Source organism: Thamnophis sirtalis, unplaced genomic scaffold (genome assembly GCF_051295495.1).
Source record: "Thamnophis sirtalis isolate CommonGarterSnake01/CBP01778 unplaced genomic scaffold, rThaSir2_p1.2 scaffold_10, whole genome shotgun sequence".
Classification (NCBI taxonomy): Eukaryota; Metazoa; Chordata; class Lepidosauria; order Squamata; family Natricidae; genus Thamnophis; species Thamnophis sirtalis.
Genome location: NW_028261390.1, coordinates 27,647,170 through 27,673,712, shown reverse-complemented (window position 1 = coordinate 27,673,712; position 26,543 = coordinate 27,647,170).

The following is a 26,543-nucleotide window of genomic DNA, read 5'->3' as shown; positions in this document are numbered from 1 at the left end:
TTGCTCTAATCCAGAACAGGAGGAGTGTTTTTTTGCTAGGAAGAAGACAAATTTCTTCATTAAATTTCTATATAAGATAAAATACGAAAAACAATCAAGCAGAAATGTTTGAGGAAAAAAAGAAGACAGAGAAATGGAAGATGCAAAGGAATAAATAAAAATCAAAAGAAAGAATAACTTCCAACTTCCTTTGATAAAGTTACAAATATAAAATACATTAACTTTTTGATCTAAAATGCAATAATATCCAGTATTGCTATAATCATAAACATTTCTAATCCCAAAATGAATGTAGCATTTCTTTGAGTTGCTAGCAAAAAGTCCCAAAGTGGTTTTCATATAGAAACAAAATTAAATAAGCATTTTTTTAAAAAAATCAAGGTAATTAATTCCTCTATTTTAGCCAGTTCCATTAGGTTTGCCGTCCATTCTTCAATTGTGAGAAATTGTTAAGTCTTTCCATCTCTGTGTATACAAAGGTTTCACTGCAATTATCATACATAAAAACAAAGTTCCATATTTTTGTACTCCTGCTTTATCCATCAAACTTAAAAAAATGTTTTGGTTTCAATTGTACATTTGTTTTAAGAATTCTCTTACATATTTGATCCCAATAACTCTTAGCCTTCTTTCCAAATATGATAAAAGGTTCTTCAGAGTGATTACATTTCCAACATATGTTTGACACACAATTATACATCTTTGAGAACTTATCAGGTGTTAAATACCAATGATAAATCATCTTGCAAAATTCTCTTTCAAATTATAGCTCAAAGTGAATTTCAATTCCTTACTCCACATGTTATCCCACTGATCTAGCATTATATTATGTCAAGTTTTTGCCCACTTAATCATACAGTCTTTAACATTTTCACCTTGAATATTCATTTTCAATAAAAGTCTATGCGCCTTTGCAATGGCATGCTCACCATTAGTACACAAATCAAGTTCCAATGCAATTTTTCTCATTTGTAAAACCTAAATTCTTATTCAATTGAAATATTTCTATAACTGAACATAACCAGGATGCACAGTCCTGCTTCACAGTAAACTTTTAAAAGGAAGTAAATATTGAGAACAACTTATCTTTTTATGCCCTAGTATACTGACAGCTAATTCAAGCCCTTCAAGTTATATACAGCTATTCCCTCAAAAAACAAAATTAGGGAAATGAATAATATTATTCTAATAATTAATACTATTCTGTAGTAAGTAGTAGGTCTGAACATTGTCTGGACTTGGACGCTAAGCAGGATTGGGCTTGGTAAATAATTGTATGGAAGATGCCAGATTAGACTGGAAAATTGAAAAATCATTCAGAATCTATTGCATATTATTGCATCTATTTCATATCTAAGGAGTTGCCATAAAGAACATGGAGTCAACCTATTCTCCAAAGCACCTGAAGGCAGGACAAGAAGCAGTGGATAGAAATTAATCAAGGAGACGAGAAACCTAGAACTAAGGATGTCCCAAAGGCAACTGGACTTTCTGGTTTTTCATTGAAGAGATTTTGCTTCTTCCAGAGCTGAAGAAGCTTCTTGGATGAGGAGTGAAACGCCTTAAAAAACCCAGAAAGTCCAGTTGCTTCTTGAAAAAGCATCTCTGGGACAACTATGACCTAGATGACTGAGAATCTCTATAGACATCTAGAACTAAGGAGGCAGTTCCTGACAGAACAATGAATCAGTGAAACACCTTGCCTCCAGATGTTGTGGGTGCTCCCACACTGGAAGTTTTTAAGAAGAGATTGGACATCTGGAATAGAGTTTCCTGTCTGAGAAGGGAGTTGGACTAGAAGGTCTCCAAGGTCCCTTCCAACTCTGTTATTGCTAATAACATGTCTATAAAGGCCCCAAAAGTTAAGCTCAACTCATAAAAAATGTTATTCAAGAGACAGGTGCGCATGTTCAGGTTACATTAAATCACCTATACCCTTATAAAAAAAACTTTTGGAATTATTGCCTAAGAATAATAATATACAAAACAGCATTGAAATTCAAGATTCTGTGATCTTATTCTCTTTGCATACACACATACAATACATATACATATGCACATAACGTATATCACAGTATTAGTTGTAATGGTATGCAGTTACATACTACAATCATGCTAAAAATATTAGCAGTATTGCTGTTAATGTGAATATTTATGCATATTAAACAAGAGCCTGAAAGCATGACTCCATGACTGCAGTACTATTAAAAACTGAAGTAGTGTCTATTACTGTGAGTCCCTTTCATTGCAGTTAGAATTCATTATGACTGATAAAGGTAAAAGCCACCATGCTGCCCCTTTGTTCTATTGGCTGCCCTCCACTTCCTCTATTCCCACAGCTCAGTTCTTTTGTAGCAGGAATCTTGTCTAATGGTATAGGTCCTTGAACAATTTTCAATTTCATTTGTTCACAGTTTTAATGAACATGAAAAGCCAATAGAAATAAAAATAGCTTTCTGCTATACAGGCTCATCCCCAATTCATGGAGAATGGCAGAACTGACAAGGGAAAAATCAGGATATAGAACCAACGGATTGGCCTCCTGCTTTTCCCACATATGTTTCTAATTGTGTAGGGCTGAACTTCTACACAGGAATTTAAGAGCAAAGTAATAATCTTGGAGTACTTCCTGTCAGAAGTTAAATAAGAATTACAACCACAATATCAGAGGACTGAAAAAAAAAGTCCTGAACTAGGGCCCATTGTATTACAAACTGTTTTATTGTATGGTGAATCAGTTATTTTGTAGAAAATAAAGGTCATAAAAACTTTATACTAATGAAACCCAGTTCCTTAAAGTTTTTATAAAAGCCTATATGTGAGTTTCAAAGCAATACACTGTGACTTTTATGATTTAAATTAATAGCTTGAACGAATGAGAATGTCATAACATCACTTTATCAATTGTCCGATAGTTGAAGCATTTATACAAAGTTAAAAATATTTGGAACACTAAAATCAATGCATCAGTCTGGTACCTTCAATAGTGGTTATAAATAAGCAATTATCCTGGCAGTTGAGATGCTTATATAGTAAAGCCCCCCCCTCCAACAAAAAAACCCCATAGCCACAGAGATGTTAAGTATTATTATACATCCTTGGCCCCATGAGAGAAATATTGGAAAAGTTCAAACATCCTTTGTTGATTTAAGTAGTTTATTTGCGTTAGAAAATGTCAGTCATAAGTAGATTCTCATAGTTATGTGCCAGCTGGAAAACTGAAAGTCAGTGAATGGGGAAAAAATCTAAACATGCCATTTCCCACATTGCAGTAGAATTTTTTCTTAGGGATCTTAAATATGCCCCCACTGCAAAAAATAGTATGTCAAGTTACACCATTTTGAAAAAATGCAATGCTTTTTACCAATCTTCTCTTTGCTACAGTTATATCATGAATCATCTTACAAACTCAAAAATTGGAAAGGTAATTTTTAAAACTAAATTCAAAAAATTAATTAGTTAAAGCAATGAAAAAACAAAACCTGTTAACATCTTGACAAAAATAATAGTAATTTTGAATTGGAAGGAGCATTTGCAAGAGAAAATTCTTTCCTATTTGAATTTGTGAGAATTGATTCTAGGAAAAAGAGATACAGGGAATCAGGTATGCCCCTCAATGGCCTTCTGAATGCCACATATCCAAAAACTACTGAATACAAGTATAGGTACCTTAAGGACTATGGGACACGGTGGCTCAGTGGCTAAGACGCTGAGCTTGCCGATCAGAAAGGTCGGTAGTTTGGCAGTTCGAATCCCTAGTGTCCCGTAATGGAGTAAGCTCCCATTACTTGTCCCAGCTCCTGCCAACCTAACAGTTCAAAAACATGTAGAAATGCAAGTAGAAAAATAGGAACCAACTTTGATGGGAAGGTAACAGCGTTCCATGCACCTTTGGTGTTTAGTCTGGCCACATGACCACGGAGATGTCTTCAGCTTTGAAACGGAGATGAGCACCACCCCCTAGATTCAGGAATGACTAGCACATATGTGCGAGAGGAACCTTTACCTTTTTACTTAAGGACCTGATACCATATCTTAATAGGAGTTACCCTCATTGTAAATAGAGTTCCCTATAGAGTCATCCTTCAGAAGGTCTGTGAAAATCATATAGCTAGTATCTCACTTTAGGAGACTGTCATAGCTGAAAACTGCATGTTCGTCATCCATATAGATGCCCACTTAGTTCTGTGTTGTCCCTTTCAATGGCATCAAAAAGCTTTGGTTCCCCCCCCCCCCAATATCTCACAACACAACACCTAACTGATACACAAAACGTCTTCATTTGGAGTGTTTTGAGATGAGGTAACAATCCCTGTATGTAGACTACATCAAAGAACCAACAAAAAGCAACTGTTTGATCTGCTTATGATTGAGAATGGTGCAATATCTTTAAGAGAGTATTTCCTATCTCACTTTGCATAGCCAAATCTTGGTATCTGGTTTACTGGACAGTTCTAAAGATCAACATAACCTTCTTAGCAGCTCCTGCGTCTTTTGATATTCTAACCTGTTTAGTGGAGGTTATCTCTCCTTTAGTTTGGCCTAGGACTACAGCACCTCTGGAAGAGAACAGAGATAGTATTTAAAAAGTCAATGATGACACACTAGAATGACCATTTTTAAATGAAAGGTAGATGATTGAGAAAAATTGAAGAAGTACTGTATGATAGAATTACTGGTGGTGTAATGGTAAAGCACCCAGTTAGAGACCAGAAGTTCTAGTTCCATCTTGGGCATGAAGCCAGCAGGGTGGCCTTGGGCCAGTCACCCTTTCTCAGCCCTAGAAAGAATGCAATGAAAGTCACTTCTGAAATCTTGCCAAGAAAACTGTAGGGGCTTTTCCAAAAAAGGCATACAATTTTTAAAAAATAATAACAGTACTAACTTTAATGGAGTACATACTGTGTTCTGTGCATACACAGCCTATTGCAGCATATAAGCTTGAAGCATATAAGTTTGCTTCGTCTTTGTGCCAATAGGGAAACAGACCAGAGAGTGATTCTTCGTATCATGTTTGTACTAGAAATAATTTATTCTCCACCCTTTTGTGCTTGGCAGAGTTTGTAAATTGGTTATCAGTCCTCAGTTGTTTGAATATCTTATATCTTACAAATGAAGTAAATTCACATGACATTCTGAGCTAGAAATCCCTAACTTTGGAGACCTAGAGTACAAATTTAGTATTTTGAGAAAATATTTTGGAGTTGTCCAGGCACACAATCATTTCAGCAAACACTTGACAGAGAGATAAGCTAGAGGCAAGACAGCAAAAAAGAAAAGACAACAAAGTAGAAATTGGTTCTGACCTTCAAATAAACATCCATTTCTTGGAATCCAGTAGATGACATATTAAGGACAAAAGCAAATTCAAATTACCATTAATTTATTTCACCACATTCCCCCCACATTAATAGAATCACTATCAGCTATATATAAAAAAGGTTTCAATTCTTTCCATGGGCATATAAGAAATACACAGTCTTCCACTATGTTTCTGATACAAATGCACTTCAATTCACAGACATATAATCATGCTCCTCTGTATCTATCAAACATGCCTCTCTTGGTTCTCCACCCAGCACTCAGTGTCTTCTGTAGCTTTTACAGAGTTGTCACATAGCTTTTCCTTCTACCTACCAGTTATCCCATAATTCCTTGCCAGCCCCATGGTCTGCTCCAGACTACTCCTGTTGTCCTAAAAGTCTTCCTGACAGCCCATAATCATCTCACAGCCCTTTTAAGAAACTCTGCATCTCCTCCAGCAGCAGTTCTCTCATACCACAATCTCTGCCAAATTTCCACAATCCGCTCCCCTGCACTCCAAGTTCTCTCTATTCTGCCTCCTACCCCATCACCCAGGGTGAGCTTAAACACTTTTAGCAAGAGGTTCTCTGCCCGGTTGCAGAGGGGACCATGGTGCAGGAGAGGGGGGGTTTTTTCCCTCCCCAGGTTCTGGAGACTTTCCTTGAGCCTCCGGGAGGCCAAAATTGCCTCCCCTGGCTCTGGAGGCCCTCTGGCCTTCCTGAACTTCTGGTAGGCCCATTTTCTGCCCTTCCTGAGCCTCCACACCTGTCCTGCATTTACCTGCATCCAAAATGGGCCACATGGGGACTCCTGGGAAAAGAGGGTGGAACCAGCCAGGAATGGGATTTGGGGGGTTCTCCAAACTGCACAGAATCTTAGGTAGAGGTTCTCCCGAACCCCTGTGAACTCCCAGCAGCCCATCCCTGCCATCACCCCTTTCTTCCGCATTTATCCTAAACACACTCCAGATTAAAGTTCAATTCTTGATAGAAAATTTGGCAAACTGCAGAGACATTTTTCATTCTCCTTCACTTTAAAATCACTTACCATGCTAGAAAGCAAAGGACTGTTGCTTTTATTCCTTAAGAACTACTCCAATGCCTGTCTATGTCATCCAGGTCATAGTTTGTCCCAAAGTTGCTTCTTTTTCTCCCAAGAGATAACTGGACTTTCTGGTTTTTCTTTGAAGATGTTTTGCTTTTCATCCAAGAAGCTTCTTCAGCTCTGAAAACTGAAGAAGCTTCTTGGATGAGAAGCAAAACGTCTTCAAAATAAAAGCCCTAACAACCCAGAAAGTCCAGTTGCCTCTTGAAAAAAAAGCAGCTTTACTCCAATGCCTGCCTCCCCCCCCCCACTTGCTGATTGTGGCTTTCAACTGATGAAAGAAATGTCCTTCTGGGTTCAGCTCCAAGTGGGGAAAAAGACACTGGAGACATGGAGGCTGCTTGGAAAGATGGTTTATTGGTGGACAGGACCACATGGTTTGAGTCCTGAACAGAAAAAGTGATCACATGCTTCAATGTTGATGGAGAAGAAGAGAAGGGCTGAGGGAGGGGCTTGCTAGGCTTTTTATAACCTGTTCAGTCCCACCTCTCTGTTTCCTGTTCCTGTGTAAGAAATGTATTCTGATTGGTTGTCAGACTCCCATGGCGCCATGCAGGGGCAACTCTCTAGGCTGTGTTTTGAATCCAGGTTTGGTTGAGTTCTCAGATGCCATGTGTTCAGTTGAGTAAAGCGCCAATATTATCATGCTTTTACTCCCATCCCCCTGCAGCTGCAGTGGAGAAGCCTTTATTATGTAAAGTGGACTAGCTTGGCCTTCTTAATGGCCCATTGACAAAAGTGGGGATGGGCAGGAAGCTACAGGCAGCTATTATGTCCTTTAAAACATGTTTTTTTCTTTTCACATCCAGAGAAATAGTCTGCCTTTTCAATATTTCCTAGGATATTTCATTTTTCTGGGAGAGGGCTGGGTGATAACTTCCTACACAACTATATCTTAACAGTCTTTTTCAATGATGCTGTTAGCTATAATGATTGGAAATTAAAGATCCCAATACATCTGCAGAAGGCTAAATTGGAAAAAGGCTATTGCTGCAGTTAGAGGCTGCTTGTTTATTTCTGACTCTGAGAACTTTTCCTCACTGCAAACTTGAGCTGTTTATCTGTCATGTGTAAACCAGCTGAAAATGAAATCTGGATTCAACCCCTTCTCTGCTTGTATACTGATGTTCCCTCAAGACCATATTTGCTTCTGATTGCCACATGTCCTTCTTTTCTTTTCTTTTCTTTTCTTTTCTTTTCTCTCTTTGGACTAGTGAAAAAGAAAACATTGCACTTAACTGTCTACTGTCATTTGAATTAAAAGAGAAAAGCCACAGAACTCTTGTCAATTTCACCTGGTTAAAAACAAAGAAAAATCAGTTTATCTTTCCACTCTTCCAAAGAACTGCCATATTTGGAGGAAAAACAAAAAAGGAAACAGCCCAGCTTCTCATCATTCCACAGGAGGCCGTTAAAACAAATGCTGATGGTCAAGTCAAAGGACATAAAAGAACATTTTCAAGTGTACTACAGTATTGCGTTTGCCAGGCCACAATGAAAACACCGATTCTTCTCCTGACTGTAGGATTGAACCCGTGAACTTTGCAAGTTTTCGGTTAATTTTTCTCCTCAGTTTTTGCTATTCTTGTTATCCTGGTTTTTATAAAAAAATGCTACAATTTTATGATTATTTTGAGACATTGTTAAATGTTGCAAAAGTGTTATAATCTATGCATTCTAATCCTATTTTGTACTCCCCATGAGATTATTAGGGCTTGAAAGAAATCCTGTCAACATGTTTATACATAGGTAAAGGTTCACCTCGCACATATGTGCTAGTTGTTCCTGACTCTAGAGGGCGGTGCTCATCTCCATTTCAAAGCCAAAGAGAAGGCACTGTCTGAAGACGTCTCTGTGGTCATGTGGCTGGCATGACAAACACTGAAGTCGCACAGAACCCACCAAAAGTGGTTCCTATTTTATTACTTGTATTTTTACATGCTTTCAAACTGCTAGGTTGGCAGAAGCTGGGACAAGTAACAGGAGCTCACTCCGTTACACGAGGCTAGAGATTCAAACGACCGAACTGCCGATCTTCTGATCGACAAGCTCAGTGTCTTAGCCACTGAGCCATCTTTATATGTTTATACATAAGTAAAGGTAAAAAGAAAAATAAATATGATATTAGCTGGGAGAATTAGACTACAGCTCCAATTGTTTTTCTTCTATGCTGTCTGTACTATCCTGTGTTATACTTGCAAAACAAAGATACCCCCAAACCGAAATAAGTAAAAGTATTGTAGCAGAAAATGAGACAAGACCAGCTCTTTGTCAGAGGGAGAGGTTTATTTGCGCAAAGGTTCAGGAGCAATTGGTCAAGCAAAATCTAAACCCCGAAGGGCAGTTGTTTACAGTCTTTTATACTCTTAGCCAACTTATCGATCATCCCCAAATACCTGGCCTTCCTGTGTCATGTAGAACCCTTTCCTGTGTCATGTAGGCCTTATACACAATCTCCCAAAACAGAGACATGACATTCATTACTCATTTACCTCTCCACAGGGGGTATTGATACTAATATCATGTTTCATTTGTTTTAGTTAGGTGAAGCAAACAGAACAACTAATCTTAAGGGTAATCATTCCTTTTTCCCATTCCACATGGTAAAGAAACTTTTAATACCCAAATAATCTGTCTAGTTGTCAAATTCTCTTTTATTATCTTTTAACAATTAAGTTCAGAGATAATGTCAACATGACAGGAAAAATGGTAGTCCATTTCTAATTGCACTAACATATGAATCAATGGGAGAGCACATCCTTGCACAACTACATAGCAACTGCACTGAATGCTCATCCTGGGAAGCTTTCCACAGCAATTTTTTCACCATGCAGTGTGCCCTCAGTGATAGAACAAAATCTGAACAGGCCACAGCATTTCATTAATTTATATTGCACAAAGTAAAATGTCTTCACAAATGCCATGAAAAAATATGTTTAAATTATTATATAGAGATACAGAACCTATGCAAGATGAATGTTTTCTGCCTATCGATGTTTATTTTTTTTACCATCAAGATGGCAAATATACACAAATATATAAAAATACTTTTAAAATATCATTCTTGTGCCAATATATATAGCACATTTGACATAATCCCCATACCAATCCATCAAAAGAAACTGAGAAGCCTAATGTAACTTAATTAGATGGCCTGGCTAGAGCCAAGGTGGCGCAGTGGTTAAATGCAGCACTGCAGGCTACTGCTAGATCAGCAGGTCAGCGGTTCAAATCTCACCGGCTCAGGGTTGACTCAGCCTTCCATCCTTCCGAGGTGGGTAAAATGAGGACCCAGATTGTTGGGGGCAATATGCTGACTCTCTGTAAACCGCTTAGAGAGGCCTGAAAGGCCTATGAAGCGGTATATAAGTCCACTGCTATTGCTATTACTGCTATTGGTATGGAAATATATCTATAAAATATGACTGCAGTTGTTTGATTCCATAATATAAACCTTTTATTCTTCTCTTCCCTTCCCTTCCCTTCCCTTCCCTTCCCTTCCCTTCTCTCCTCTAAAAATGAACAAGTTCTACATATGAAGAGGTAAAGTTAAATTACTTGAAACTGGGAATATCTGGAGTCAATAACTCTACTTAGCTGATCATCTTAGTATGAAAGAAAATGTAATTTGATGAGCCCTTCTCGTCTCACTTATGCACTATCCAGTGTGTATATGAATGATGTGCATGTCTCTCCTTAGGGTGAATGTTTCTTAGGTATGAAAAATGTCTTCATGGCAGAGACATCTACAGAAACTAGATTTTGACAAAATGAGTGAAATAAATATGGGTGTGTGACATCACTTCTCATGTACACAGGGAGCAGAGCTTGAATTGCAATAACACAATGATGATTTCATTTTTGTCCCCCCCTGGCCACCTCTGATTCAGACCATTAAAAGCCATGAGAATTTGAATAGCATCTTCTAGCTCCAGGGACTTGGAACTGGGCTACCAAGCCTAGTTTTTATATATTAATGGAGCCCGTTATTTGTTTTTTTCCTGTTAAATGTTAGGGCTGTTTTTGTCTGGGCATTTATGCTGTGTGGTTATGTTTTTAATTATTTTTAATTGTATGCTGTAAACCAACCAGAGAGTTTTGGAGTGGAACAACTATAATAAATCTAGATGATGATGATGATGATGATGATGATGATGATGATGATGATGATGATGATGATGATGATGATGATGATGATGAGCATTAGCTTTAAATCATTTGATTCAGAATAACAAGGAGTCTGGATTCTTGTTCAACTCAAATTAAGATACTGGTTGAGAGTATTTCTTGCTTTTAATCACCCAAACCACACAAATTCAAGTTCTCTTTTTCCTTTTAATTTATTCTTATTTTATCAGGCAGTTATTGGCAGTTTCCTGATGCATCAAACCGAAATATTTTGAACTGGCTTATTGTTTTCCTTTTTGCCTACATAGAATGATCAAATCAATTCACTTACAGATCTTGTTTACTTCTGCGGATGTTTGAGTTCCACTAAGCTTAAAAGGTGATCCATAGAACATAGTTAAAATAACAAAAGCATTCAACATCATAATGCTATAATTCTAATGAATTATGGTTTATCATAAAAATTATCATGAAACTTTTTGAAATCCAAGGGTTAGTCTAACCCTAAACTCTAACCATAGATCACTAATTCAAGAAAGGAGCACAAATTTCTCTCAGGGAAATTTATACATTCTGAGAGTTATAATCCCAATACTTCTAGAGGCACCAAGATCAGGAAGACACTTTAAAAACTATTTTTTGGTCTGGATACATTATCATAGTAAGTATAATGAAGTAACCAGGGACGTGCAGTCAGGGGAGGCAGGGCCTCACCAGTGTCATGATGAAAAGAAAAGGAAAATTAAAAGGAAAAAGGCTAAGGTAGTTGCTGCCAGAGTCCCAGTGGATGACTCTGCTTAGTGCTAACTACAGGGGGAGGTGAGAGAACTATGTGCCTCTTTTGCATAAGGAATTTTTCACCTTTTAACCCTTGCTCAGAGTTAGGCAAGGGTTAAAAGGCAAAATATTCCTTATGCAAAGGAGGCACGTGGTTCTCTCGCCTCCTGCTCTGGCAGCAGCAAGTTTTGCCTAAGTTGCCTTTTTTCTTTTTACATTTTCATCATGGCAGACAAGAGGAGAGTTGAAATCCTCTGACACAGCTGGAAAAGGTATGTGGGTCCGAGGGAGGGGGCAGGGGGAGGAATTCAAAATTATTTGTAAGTAATTGCAATTTGTTTTATTATAAGTTTTGTGTGTGTGTGTGTGTGTGTGTGTGTGTTTTACTTGCCTCTGCTGGCGTGAGGGCTGGCACTTTTTTATTTTTTATTTTTTAAAGCCATGTCGCTGCGCCTCGCCATAGAGTGGGACACACCGGCTTCCAGCCATACAGCAGGTCCCGTTGTATAGCTGGGGTGGCGGCATGCACTTTAAAATGCCGGTGGGCTGTATGGCCGGGCCCTGGGCAGCAGCATGCACTTTAAAGTGCCAGCACGCCTCCCGGCCATAAAGCAGGACTTGTTTCGCTCTATGGCGGGGCGAGGCGGCATGCACTTTAAAGTGCCGGCGTGCCTTCTGGCCATAAAGCAGGTCCTGCTGTATGGCCGGGGCAGCAGCATGCACTTTAAAGTGCCACGCACCGGGCTGAGCGAGTCCCAGAAGATGGATGGGAGATGGCGCAGGCATCCTGAGCCCCTTCTGTCACCGTCCCTGAGAAGCCACCGCCGCTGCCTCACTCCTCCTCGTCTTCACCGCACGTCACTGAAAGTAACAGCCAACTCTATAAAAAGTATAGATTTAATATAATAGCAATAATAGTAATGGTTACATTTACAACAATAATAGCTGAAACTTTAAGATAGGGGAAACTCTACCTCAAGGTTCATTTAGCTTTGTTTGTTTTAATTAAGCATTTAAAATGTTAAAACATAATCATAGGGGAAAAAATATTCTTGTGATTTAGTTAATGAATATGTACCTGTTTATCTCATTCAGTAATCGCAGGTATAACTCTTTTGAATGTTGAAAGAATTCTATTAAAAGTTTTATATTTTTTTAAAAAAAATGCTAGATATTTTTGTTCCTGTGTTTAAATCAGACTTTCAGACAGTTTGACCTGAGGAAATTACTCATGTTCTTCATGTGTATCAGATGTTTCCAATTAGCTTCTATTTTTCTAGGAATGAGTTTGTAATTAAGGTTACTTGTGTTTTTGTTTTCTTTTGTGTTAATATTAAGGGATTATAAGAAGATTATAATTTTGTGATGCATAAAGAAGATACATCCTACCACTATATAGAACATCAAAGGACATCTGATTGATAGGAGATAACATCTCATTTGGCTTTAAAACAATCGGTGGAGAATAGTACAAACTAAGAAAGAATAATGTCAATATGGATTTCTTTACTTCCCCCACTTCCTTTAGGTTAGAATACATTAATCCTTACCATTTTTATGCTTATTCAAATTATACTTCCAGGATTTTACTATGAAGTCTAATTATGAACCTAATTATTTATCTTTTATTAAAATAATCAACAGTTGCAAGAATATAAAAGGAATCTAAGAGTAAAATTATACACAACTGTAAAGGAGACTGAGTGAGAATTATAATGTTAAGTATGTTTGTGAGAAATGATGTGTGTGTGTGAAAGAGAGAACCAAAACAGGGTTTATATCTCCCAAACACAGAGGTGGCATTCAGCAGGTTCTGACCAGTTCTGGAGAACCAGTAGCGGAAATTTTGAGTAGTTCAGAGAACCGGTAAATACCACCTCTGACTGGCCCTGCCCCCATCTATTCTCTGCCTCCCAGGTCCCAGCTGACTGGGAGAAAATGGGGATTTTGCAGTAACCTTCCCCTGGAATGTGGAGGGAATGGAGATTTTACAGTATCCTTCCCCTGCCACACCCACAGAACCAGTAGTAAAAATTTTTGAATCCCACCACTCCCCACCTATCATTTGCCTATAAAATGTCAGTATTGTGTATATATACTACTTAGATATTTGGTTGTACAATAAAGTTTCATTTGTTTTATTTATTATTTTTCTATGGCTGCCTGTCTCATGCCTCTGGGTTGTGTGCAAACTACCATTAAAAGAAATTTTAAAAAAACAGACAACAAATACAAAATAATAATAATAATAATAATAATAATAATAATAATAACAACAACTCCGCCGTTGCCGGTCCCAAGCCCGGATGAGAAAGGAGGAAGGTTGGGATCAGGTTGGCATCTGGTCCCGTAAAAAAAAACCCCGCCAACCCATACAATATGGTGAAAAAAACGAATAAGAATTCCATACCGCATCGGTCATCGCGCGGGTTAACAAGGGCCACGGCGGATGTTGGGGTCCCTGGACATCCGTCGACAAGTGGGCTACAAGTTGACCAGCCAACAAAACGACAAAAATATAGTGCAGATGAAAACCGTGCCATAATGGCCTGTTACTACAACTCAGAGCCAGAAAAAAGAGGATATTTAAAGCGAATGTATGAATTATGGAAACAACAATATCCAGATTCAAATGTTGGTGAACAACGACTAGCAGATCAAAGGCGATTTATTATACGGAATAAAGTGTTTAGTGAAGTTGAACACGAGGAAATTCAGGCAAATTGCAAAACCCAAAAAACAATATCACAAGCGGAAATAACTGATATTCAAGACACAACTAAAGACACTATAGTAGAACTCCCAGAAGAAGCTCTCGGGGAGGAAATAACATCACCACCACTAGAACCAGTTATCATTGAACCAACTGATGAACTAACTCAAAAACAAAAAGAATTGAAGGATAAGATCATGGAACATTTTCTGCTTAATGAGGAAAGGCAACGTTTACCATCACTAAAAACTGTGCCTAAGAAAATTTTGGCCCCTATCATGAAAATGGTTAATGCAGTGTTTTCAACAATTGAACCGGGAACCATCTTGGAAACAAACCAGTTAATGTACAGCGCAGCTGTAATAGTCACTCATGAACTAGGCATTAAAATTAAAGTACCTAGTCACACAACAGAAAAAGCACCAAAGCCAAAGTGGAAAATCCGTTTAGAACAAAAAATCAAAAAATTAAGGGCAGATGCTAGTAACTTAAAGAACATGCATGAGCAACGACTTAAAAACAACAAAATCATAGATCGGCTAATCAGAAGATATAGATTGGATACAAGAAACATCAATGAAGCTGTAGAGATTGTAAAACAGCAGATAACAGCAACAGCTAGAAAAATTGAAAGATATGAGGCACGAATCATCCAATATAAACAAAATCAGCAATTTCGATCAGACCAACGGCGTTTTTATCAAAGTCTTAATGTGAATGGTGACACCAACAGTGAAAAACCAGAAAAGCAGGCCACAGTTGAATTCTGGAAAGAATTGTGGGAAAATGCAAAGGACTACAACAAGGAAGCAAAGTGGATACATGACTTTGAGAAAAGCATTGGCAACAAACAAATGCAAGTATTAGAAATAACAACTGAGATGATCAAAAATCGAGTTAAAAAGGTAAAGAATTGGACATCACCTGGAAAGGACCAATTACATGGTTTCTGGCTCAAATATCTGACCAGTTTACATGCAATATTGGCCAGGCAACTGAATGAAATTTTACAAAAGGGCCAAATTGATGAATGGTTGACAACTGGAAAAACATACTTGATTCAGAAAGATCCAACTAAAGGAACAACACCTGAGAACTATAGACCAATAACATGCTTGCCAACAACCTTCAAATTACTCACAGGCATTATTGCAGATAACATGATGGATTATTTGGAAACAAACAACATCTTGCCAGTAGAGCAAAAAGGCAACAAAAGAAGGAGCAGGGGCACAAAAGATCAGCTTCTAATTGATAAAATGATATTAGAAAATTGTAAGAACAGAAAAACGAACTTGAATATGGTCTGGATTGATTACAAAAAGGCATTTGACTCACTGCCACATAGTTGGATCATAAAATGCTTAGAAACAACTGGCATTAGCAAAAATATTACATCCTTTACTGAAAAGGCAATGAAACAATGGAGAACTGAGTTGGCAGTAGGGAATGAGAGCTACGGAATGGTTAATATCAAGCGAGGAATTTTCCAGGGTGATTCACTTTCACCTCTTCTCTTCATAATCGCAATGATCCCACTATCAGTAATCTTTAAAAAAATGAAATTAGGCTACCAAACAGCCAAAAAAGCTGAAAAAATTTCGCATTTACTATATATGGATGATTTGAAACTCTATGGAAAGTCAGAAATAGAAATCCAATCATTGACAAATACAGTCCGAGTATTCAGCACCGATATTTCAATGCAGTTTGGCATGGAAAAATGCGCCACTGTATCCATAAAAAGGGGCAAAATCACTGCATCTGAGGGAGTTGAAATGCCCAATGGCCAACTAATTAAATGCAAAGAAAATGAAGCCTACAAATACTTAGGCATTCTGCAGTTGGATAACATCAAGCATGGAGAAGTAAAAACTATTGTCAGACGAGAGTACACCAACAGAGTTAGGAAAATTTTGAAATCTAAATTGAATGGTGGAAATACAATCAAAGCCATAAATACCTGGGCAATACCAGTTATAAGATACACAGCTGGCATAGTTAACTGGACACAAGCTGATTTGGACCTTTTGGACCAAAAAACCAGGAAACTAATGACAATGCACTACAGTTTACATCCACGTGGTGATACTGATAGACTATATCTGCCCCGAAAATCAGGTGGCAGAGGATTATTACAAGTGAAGCAAACAGTTGAAGAAGAAAAACATGCACTGGCTGATTATTTAAAAGAAAGTCAAGAACATCTATTAATCGAAGTAAAGAACAAAAATCTACTGAAGGCCCAACAGACAAAACAAGAATACAGAAAAGATGTGATAAAATCAAGAATGGAGAGTTGGCAGAACAAAGCACTGCATGGTCAATTTCTGGAAAAAATAAAAGATAAAGTGGACAGTGAACAAACTTGGTTATGGTTAAAAACAGGTACATTAAAGAAAGAAACAGAGTCACTAATCCTGGCTGCGCAAGAACAAGCTATCCGCACAAATGCCATTAAGGCCAAAATCGAAAAATCCTCTGATGATCCCAAATGCAGACTTTGCAAAGAAGCTGACGAAACTGTTGATCACATACTCAGCTGCTGTAAAAAAATCGCGCAGACTGATTATAAATTGCGGCACAATTCAGTAGCACAAATGATCCATTGGAATTTGTGCAAAAATTATAATATTAAAACAGCAACAAACTGGTGGGAACATCAGCCTGAAAAAGTCACAGAAAATCAGATGGTCAAGATCTTGTGGGATTTCCGTATACAAACGGACAAAATACTGGCGCATAATACAACAGACATCACACTGGTTGAGAAAAATAAGGTCACAATCATAGACATCGCAATACCAGGTGATAGCAGGGTCGCCGAGAAGCAACATGAAAAAATCGCAAGATACCAGGACTTAAAAATCGAAATTCAACGACTATGGCACAAACCAGCAGTGGTAATTCCAGTGGTAATTGGCACACTGGGTGCTATTCCAAAAGCACTGGAATTACATTTAAAACAGTTAAAAATTGACAAAATTACCATCAGTCAAATGCAAAAAGCCGCACTGCTTGGATCTGCACGCATATTAAGAAAATACGTTACGACGTCCTAGGCTCCTGGGTGTGGCCCGACTAGTAACCAATGCCAAATCCGGCGAAACAACTGGCCGCTGTGATACAATTGTATAATAATAATAATAATAATAATAATAATAATAATAATAATAATAATAATAATAATAATAATAATAATAATAATGCAGTGTTTTCAACAATTGAACCGGGATCCATCTTGGAAACAAACCAGTTAATGTACAGCGCAGCTGTAATAGTCACTAATGAACTAGGCATTAAAATTAAAGTACCTAGTCACACAACAGAAAAAGCATCAAAGCCAAAGTGGAAAATCCGTTTAGAACAAAAAATAAAAAAATTAAGGGCAGATGCTAGTAACTTAAAGAACATGCATGAGCAACGGCTTAAAAACAACAAAATCATAGATCGGCTAATCAGGAGATATAGATTGGATACAAGAAACATCAATGAAGCTGTAGAGATTGTAAAACAGCAGATAACAGCAACAGCTAGAAAAATTGAAAGATATGAGGCACGAATCATCCAATATAAACAAAATCAGCAATTTCGATCAGACCAACGGCGTTTTTATCAAAGTCTTAATGTAAATGGTGACACCAAAAGTGAAAAACCAGAAAAACAGGCCACAGTTGAATTCTGGAAAGAATTGTGGGAAAATGCAAAGGACTACAACAAGGAAGCAAAGTGGATACATGACTTTGAGAAAAGCATTGGCAACAAACAAACGCAAGTATTAGAAATAACAACTGAGATGGTCAAAAATCGAGTTAAAAAGGTAAAGAATTGGACATCACCTGGAAAGGACCAATTACATGGTTTCTGGCTCAAATATCTGACCAGTTTACATGCAATATTGGCCAGGCAACTGAATGAAATTTTACAAAAGGGCCAAATTGATGAATGGTTGACAACTGGAAAAACATACTTGATTCAGAAAGATCCAACTAAAGGAACAACACCTGAAAACTACAGACCAATAACATGCTTGCCAACAACCTTCAAATTACTCACAGGCATTATTGCAGATAACATGATGGATTATTTGGAAACAAACAACATCTTGCCAGTAGAGCAAAAAGGCAACAAAAGAAGGAGCAGGGGCACAAAAGATCAGCTTCTAATTGATAAAATGATATTAGAAAATTGTAAGAACAGAAAAACGAACTTGAATATGGTCTGGATTGATTACAAAAAGGCATTTGACTCACTGCCACATAGTTGGATCATAAAATGCTTAGAAACAACTGGCATTAGCAAAAATATTACATCCTTTACTGAAAAGGCAATGAAACAATGGAGAACTGAGTTGGCAGTAGGGAATGAGAGCTACGGAATGGTTAATATCAAGCGAGGAATTTTCCAGGGTGATTCACTTTCACCTCTTCTCTTCATCATCGCAATGATCCCACTATCAGTAATCTTAAAAAAAATGAAATTAGGCTACCAAACAGCCAAAAAAGCTGAAAAAATTTCGCATTTACTATATATGGATGATTTGAAACTCTACGTAAAGTCAGAAATAGAAATCCAATCATTGACAAATACAGTCCGAGTATTCAGCACCGATATTTCAATGCAGTTTGGCATGGAAAAATGCGCCACTGTATCCATAAAAAGAGGCAAAATCACTGCATCTGAGGGAATTGAAATGCCCAATGGCCAACTAATTAAATGCAAAGAAAATGAAGCCTACAAATACTTAGGCATTCTGCAGTTGGATAACATCAAGCATGGAGAAGTAAAAACTATTGTCAGACGAGAGTACACCAACAGAGTTAGGAAAATTTTGAAATCTAAATTGAATGGTGGAAATACAATCAAGGCCATAAATACCTGGGCAATACCAGTTATAAGATACACAGCTGGCATAGTTAACTGGACACAAGCTGATTTGGACCTTTTGGACCAAAAAACCAGGAAACTAATGACAATGCACTACAGTTTACATCCACGTGGTGATACTGATAGACTATATCTGCCCCGAAAATCAGGTGGCAGAGGATTATTACAAGTGAAGCAAACAGTTGAAGAAGAAAAACATGCACTGGCTGATTATTTAAAAGAAAGTCAAGAACATCTATTAATCGAAGTAAAGAACAAAAATCTACTGAAGGCCCAACAGACAAAACAAGAATACAGAAAAGATGTGATAAAGTCAAGAATGGAGAGTTGGCAAAACAAAGCACTGCATGGTCAATTTCTGGAAAAAATAAAAGATAAAGTGGACAGGGAACAAACTTGGTTATGGTTAAAAACAGGTACATTAAAGAAAGAAACAGAGTCACTAATCCTGGCTGCGCAAGAACAAGCTATCCGCACAAATGCCATTAAGGCCAAAATCGAAAAATCCTCTGATGATGCCAAATGCAGACTTTGCAAAGAAGCTGATGAAACTGTTGATCACATACTCAGCTGCTGTAAAAAAATCGCGCAGACTGATTATAAATTGCGCCACAATTCAGTAGCACAAATGATCCATTGGAATTTGTGCAAAAATTATAATATTAAAACAGCAACAAACTGGTGGGAACATCAGCCTGAAAAAGTCACAGAAAATCAGATGGTCAAGATCTTGTGGGATTTCCGTATACAAACCGACAAAATACTGGCGCATAATACACCAGACATCACACTGGTTGAGAAAAATAAGGTCACAATCATAGACATCGCAATACCAGGTGATAGCAGGGTCGCCGAGAAGGAACATGAAAAAATCGCAAGATACCAGGACTTAAAAATCGAAATTCAATGACTATGGCACAAACCAGCAGTGGTAATTCCAGTGGTAATTGGCACACTGGGTGCTATTCCAAAAGCACTGGAATTACATTTAAAACAGTTAAAAATTGACAAAATCACCATCAGTCAAATGCAAAAAGCTGCACTGCTTGGATCTGCACGTATATTACGAAAATACGTTACGACGTCCTAGGCCCCTGGGTGGGGCCCGACTAGTAACCAATGCCAAATCCAGCGAAACAACTGGCCGCTGTGATACAATTGTACAATAATAATAATAATAATCAACGACTATGGCACAAACCAGCAGTGGTAATTCCAGTGGTTAATTGGCACACTGGGTGCTAAGCCTGAAAAAGTCACCGAAAATCAGATGGTCAAGATCTTGTGGGATTTTCACATACAAACAGACAAAATACTGGCGCATAATACACCAGACATCACATTGGTTGAGAAAAATAAGGTCACAATCATAGACATCACAATACCAGGTGATAGCAGGGTCGCCGAGAAGGAACATGAAAAAATTGCAAAATACCAGGACTTAAAAATTGAAATTCAATGACTATGGCACAAACCAGCAGTAGTAATTCCAGTGGTAATTGGCACACTGGGTGCTATTCCAAAAGCACTGGAATTACATTTAAAACAGTTAAAAATTGACAAAATCACCATCAGTCAAATGCAAAAAGCCGCACTGCTTGGATCTGCACGCATATTACAAAAATACGTTATGACGTCCTAGGCCCCTGGGTGGGGCCCGACTAGTAACCAATGCCAAATCCGGCAAAACAACTGGCCGCTGTGATACAATTGTATAATAATAATAATAATAATAATAACAACAACAACAACAACAACAACAATATTTTTAAAAGGCTATCAGAGAACATCACATATTACAAATAACTGTCACTTCATCAGATTTCCCTTCCTTGAGATGCCCAACCTGTTGTTGCAGCCTGGTTTTGAAGGACTTCTGGAAGATCAGAAGAAATGGAGCCAATCTATGCTGCAAATCCCCCCCCTTTTTTTTCCAACTCCTCTTATTTAGTTTGATGGAAAAGTAATTACTTTGGATAGTTGTTTTTGTTCTGAAAAAGTAGAAAAATTCAAGTCAGATGCAGAATTGTGTCATCTTGCTATCATCTTAGTGACAATGTAGCTGAAGTTTTTGTCTTTTCTTGTTCATTGTTCTTTTTTATCTTTGCATATCCTTTGTACACCTTTTTAATCTTTTTAATCTTTGTATTTAAAGCTAGTCAAAATGGACTAGCTTTAAAATTACCCTTACTGGCCGCTGAAAGATGTGGGACCTTCTTGTACCCTGCTTAGCTCTTCAAGTGATATTCTATCAGGGGTGGGTTCCTGCCAGTTTTAACCTCTTCTATAGAAGAGGTTCCACAAATCTACAGTGCTGTTTAGAACCGGTTCTAGCTCCCTCCCCCCGCCCGTCCACACATCATCAAGATGAAGAGCAAGAAGGAATTCTGGGAGTTGAAGTCCACAAGTCTTAAAGCTGTCAAATTTGAACACCCCTGGGGTTTTTTCCTAAAGGGTTAGGGGTGCAAAGGTCTTGTAACTTGACAGCTTTAAGACTTGCTTGCTTCAAATGCCAGAGTTTCTGAACCAACATTTTGGTTGCTAAGCAAGAGCGTTGTTAAGTGAGTTTCACCACATTTTACAAGTTGGCCACGCCCACCCAGTCACATGGCCGGCAAACCACTCCCACCCGGTCACATGGACAGCAAGCCACTCCCACAAAGCAGGCCACACCTACAGAAGAGATTCTAAAAAAATTTGAAACCCACCACTGTATTCTATGTATGTATTCCAAAATCTCTGCATAATTCATTTGTTTATATTTCCTGGTCTTGTTCATTTTTTGAAGGAACTTTCACTATTTGTTATTACAGATTCCTTCGTTGCAATGATTGGCCATTTTTTAAAATAGCCAGTACTCAAATGTTTCTATGCTATTGCAATGAAAATAACTCTTGTTGGGTTAGATCGAAAAAATGAAACATATCCAATAAAGCATAAATACAAAACAATCTTTTTTCCTAAATAATGTTATACATTAGAATCTAAGCAGTCTGCTTTGACTGGCTTTGTATTATGGACTAAAACCTGTGTCAGACCTGGAAGCCATCTTTTACTTTGGGCCTTCAGGCCTGCCACATTTTCTGCTGTGGGAAAATGGGAAGGGAGATTGAATAGAGTATGGGGGATAAATAATCTAAATAACATTCCTTTCTCAGAGAGTCAAGGACATCTGGCTCTGCACCTGGAGTGGCGTGACTGGGAGGTATCTCCAGTTGGGAAGGTGTCTGATTGCACCATGTGATGGACATGTGGGTGCTGGGCAGGGACTTGAACTTTCACTTGGGTGGGGAAAACCCAGAACTCTCAGATACGGGTTTTCCCAGATGTGCCAATATGGCATCTCTAATAAAATGGAACTTTGAGAAAACTGAAGCCTCGGAGTCTTCTTTCGTTGGAGATGTTACTTGAACAACCTGGTTGTCTTAACATGATTTCAGTTGATTAGTGGTAGTGGTTAAAGTAGAAACCCTCACCAGTTATAAAAGTTAATGGAGAGGAATAATTTAAAACTGTTCACATGTGTGGAGTTCAGTTGGCAGAATTTGCTAGCTGGCATTCCGAGAAATGAAACCATTTATCTGGCAAGTACCATACCTGAAGAAAAGTTATGGCAAAATTCTTCTTTGCATGCTACATTTTTAATATAAGAAATAGGGAGATATCCCAAATTGGAATAACTCTTTGCCTTTGTAAACTTTTGTAAAATACACATGTTATAAAACAACCCTTTCAACTTTTAATCTTTCAGATATTTGGGACTTCAGCTCCCATTACTTTCTGTCTAACATATATTAGTTAACATTAATTTGCCATGTCATTGATAATATTTGGTTAAGGAAATATAATCCAAAATGTATCTTTCTTTCTCTTGGTGTAATCCACTGTAAAAGAACAAAATCAAGCATATCAGGGTTGGAGATACCAGATTCCACACTACACCCTAATTTTGTTGTGACAATAAAGTATTGGATCTGGGATCCTTTATGTATTCTATAACATTAATAAGCTGAGTGGTGTCCATAACGAAAATACTAACATGATTTGCTTGCCAAAAATCTTGCAAGAACTTTGGAATGACAATAACAATAACAACAACAACAACAACAACAATGTGCTCTACATGGGGCTGCCCTTGAGGTGCATCCGGCGACTGCAGTTAATTCAGAATGCGGCCGCGCGAGTGATAGTGGGCACACCGCGGTTCGCCCACATAACACCCATCCTCCGCGAGCTGCACTGGCTACCTGTTGATCTCCGGGTGCGCTTCAGGGTGTTGTTGACCACCTTTAAAGCCCTTCATGGTAGTGGATCTGAGTACTTGAGAGACCGCCTTCTGCCGATTACCTCCCTCTGACCGATAAGATCGCACAGACTGGGCCTCCTCCGAATCCCATCCGCCAGTCAATGTCGACTGGCGACTACACGGAGGAGAGCCTTTTCTGTTGCAGCTCCGACCCTGTGGAACGACCTCCCCGTCGAGATACGCACCCTCACCACCGTCCAGGCCTTCCGCACAGCCCTCAAGACCTGGCTATCCCAACAGGCCTGGGGATAAGCTTCTAATTTGCCCCACCCGAGTGTTGAGTGTTGAATGCAAGTTGTGTTTTTATTATTTTACTTTGTTCACATACTGTTTATTTTTGAATTGCACCCCCTCCCTAATGATTGTAAGCTGCCCTGAGTCCCCTCAGGGAAAAGGGCGGCCTATAAATCCTAATAAATATAAAATATAAATATAAAAAACAAGCCTTAGCCACAAACTGCATGAAGGCAAAAATTCAACATATTACTATCAACAGCAAATGTCGCCTCTGTAATGAGAAAGATGAGACAGTCGACCACTTGATCAGTGGCTGCAGCAAAATTTCACAAACTGACTATCTACAATGCCATGACCGCATTGCTAAGATCATTCACTGGAAATTGTGCCAAAAAGTTTGGACTTGAGTACAGCAAAAACCACTGGGAACTTCAGGTTCAGAAGGTTTTAGAGAATGAGAAAGTCAAGATCTTGTGGGACTTCAGAATTCAGACTGACAGGCACTTGGCCCACAACACACCTGACATAACAATAGTTGAAAAGAAAAAAGTATGGTTCATTGACATTGCAATACCTGGAGATGCACGAATTGAAGATAAACAGCAAGAAAAAATCACAAAGTACTGGGACTTGCAAATGGAAGTTGAGCGACTGTGGAAAAAGAAATTGTGTGTTGTCCCGATTGTAATTGGAGCCCTTAGAGCAATACCTAAAGGGCTATCTCGCTATTTGGAAATTTTAAATTTATGAGACTTGAACATTCTGATTCTACAAAAAACCACCCTACTTGGAACAGCTTATATCCTCCAATGTTACCTTAACAGTTCCTAGGTCCTTGGTTAGGACTCGAGCTGTTGAGCTACCAACCAGCCCCAAAGACTGTGAATCTCACCAAAAAGTAACCAAATAACAACAACAACAACAACAACAACAACAACAACAACAACACAAATCATCACTTGCGCTCAGGGATTATCCCTTCCCTTTTGAGGCCACTTTCTTAAAACGTTGAAAGAACATAGAATCTGGATTTGCCTTAGAAGGCCATCTAGATTGCTGTGGCCTGAACAAAAAACTCCTCCTCCTCCTCCTCCTCCTCTTTATAATAATGATTAATAAACACATCATGTTCTGATAAAAGTTTAAGCAGAAAACTTTGGCTTTGTCCCAAAGAGGTCAGAGGAGACTGCAGCTGCCTGGGGAAAAGGGGTTGGAGCAATGCTATGACTATTGCACCCATACTGATTCCCTTATATCCCAGTCTGGCTTTTGACAAGCTGCTAAATTTATAAGTGACTCCAACCACTATCTGAAGATATCAAGATGATTATTAATATTCAATTTCACTTGAGGTTTAGCCATTTATATCCTAATGCAGTTTGTACAACAGCTTCTCCTTAAAAATTCTGATCACAAAGAGCAGAATTTTCCAAACCTGTGTTCCACAGATTTTATGGGACTCCATGATAGAATCAGAAGAAGAAGAATAGTTCACCTGAAGAAAGCTAATGTTCTTTTTTTCTTTTTTCTTTTTTTTATTTCTTCCAAAGTTAAAATCTCAGAATTGAGTACACCCCAGAGGTGAAATTCAGCAGGTTCTGACAGGTTCTGGAGAACTGGTAGCGGAAATTTTGAGTAGTTTGGAGAACAGGCAGATATAACCTCTGGCTGGCCCCAGAGTGAGTTGGGAATTGAGATTTTACAATATCTTTCCGCCATTAGTGGGGAGGGTATGGGAATTGTGCAGTATTCTTTTCCTGCCATGCCCACCAAGCCAGGTCCACAGAACGAGTAGTAAAAAAAAAAAAGAATTTCACCACTGGTACACCCTCTCACATTTTGTAAATATTTAAGTATATCTGTTCATGTGACAATACTGAAGAAATGACACTTGGCTACAATGTAAAGTAGTGAGTATACAGCTTGTATAACAGTGTAAATGAGCTGTCCCCTAAATATAACACAACACACAACCATTAATGTCTAAACCCCTGGCAACAAAAGTGAGTGCACCCCTAAGTGATAATGTTCACTGGCAAAGAATGTGCAAAGAACATGGTGCCGATGGCAGCAGCTTTTTCCAGCTGATGCCGTGCCCGCTTCATTCTCTAGCCCCTCTTCTTCCCTTGGTTGGCTCCTCCTGCCAGGGTGCTTCCTGGGCAAGCACGGTGTGTGTGTTTGTAGGGAGGGCACGGACCATTAGATGCTGAAGTAGAAACAACCGCAGTGGCGGGGAAAGCCAGCATGGTGCAGAGGAGTCGTGAGCGTGTTGCACCACCGATAAAAGCAGTTTTTCGTGAGTCAAAATCAATTTGGACATTAAAGTTGTTTCTTGGAAAGACTATTGCTGTATTTTGTTATTGTCCCCTTCAAAGATGGGGTGGCAGATGGGAGGCTTGTTTGCCAGCTTCCCAGTTGGCAAAAGAGAATTTTTTGCCATCTATTTGGTGGGCGTGGCTAGGTGGGGGGAATCATGTGACTGAATGGGTGTGAATGTGAGTGACGTCATGCTGGCAGTCACAGCCCCCCACTTAGCCACGCCCACTGAACCAGTGGCAAATTTTTTTGAATCCCCCTCCCTGCTAAATACATATGTAATAGTCAGTCATATCATGTCACCAATTTTTGATAATAGAGGTGGTTTTCAAAGACTGTGAAAAGGGAGTCAGAAGAAGAATGGATCTGGTTGTATAAGTTGCTGAGACCTGCAATATCTGTGACGGTTATGAATATTCAAACTGCATGATTGCAACAAAATTATGGTAGTCAAAGATATTACAGGCAGTCAGTGCCCTGAGCTAGCAACAGATGCATAGAATCACCTGCTGCTGCTATATTCTGAAAGCTATTTGAAATTCAAAGACATGGAAATAATAATTAAGGCCCCTTAATTAATTTTCCTCAATTTTCCTTGCCCCACACTCCTCATCCCCAATTACCCTGAAAGAAAACAATGAAAAATGAACTAGACATTGCTGTTTTACCTAGTTTGTTGTTACCAATTTGGGTAATGAAACATATGCAAGAAAACAACCAAATTCAGACAGCACCAAGGACCCCTCATTTCAACCCTGGACTACAATATAA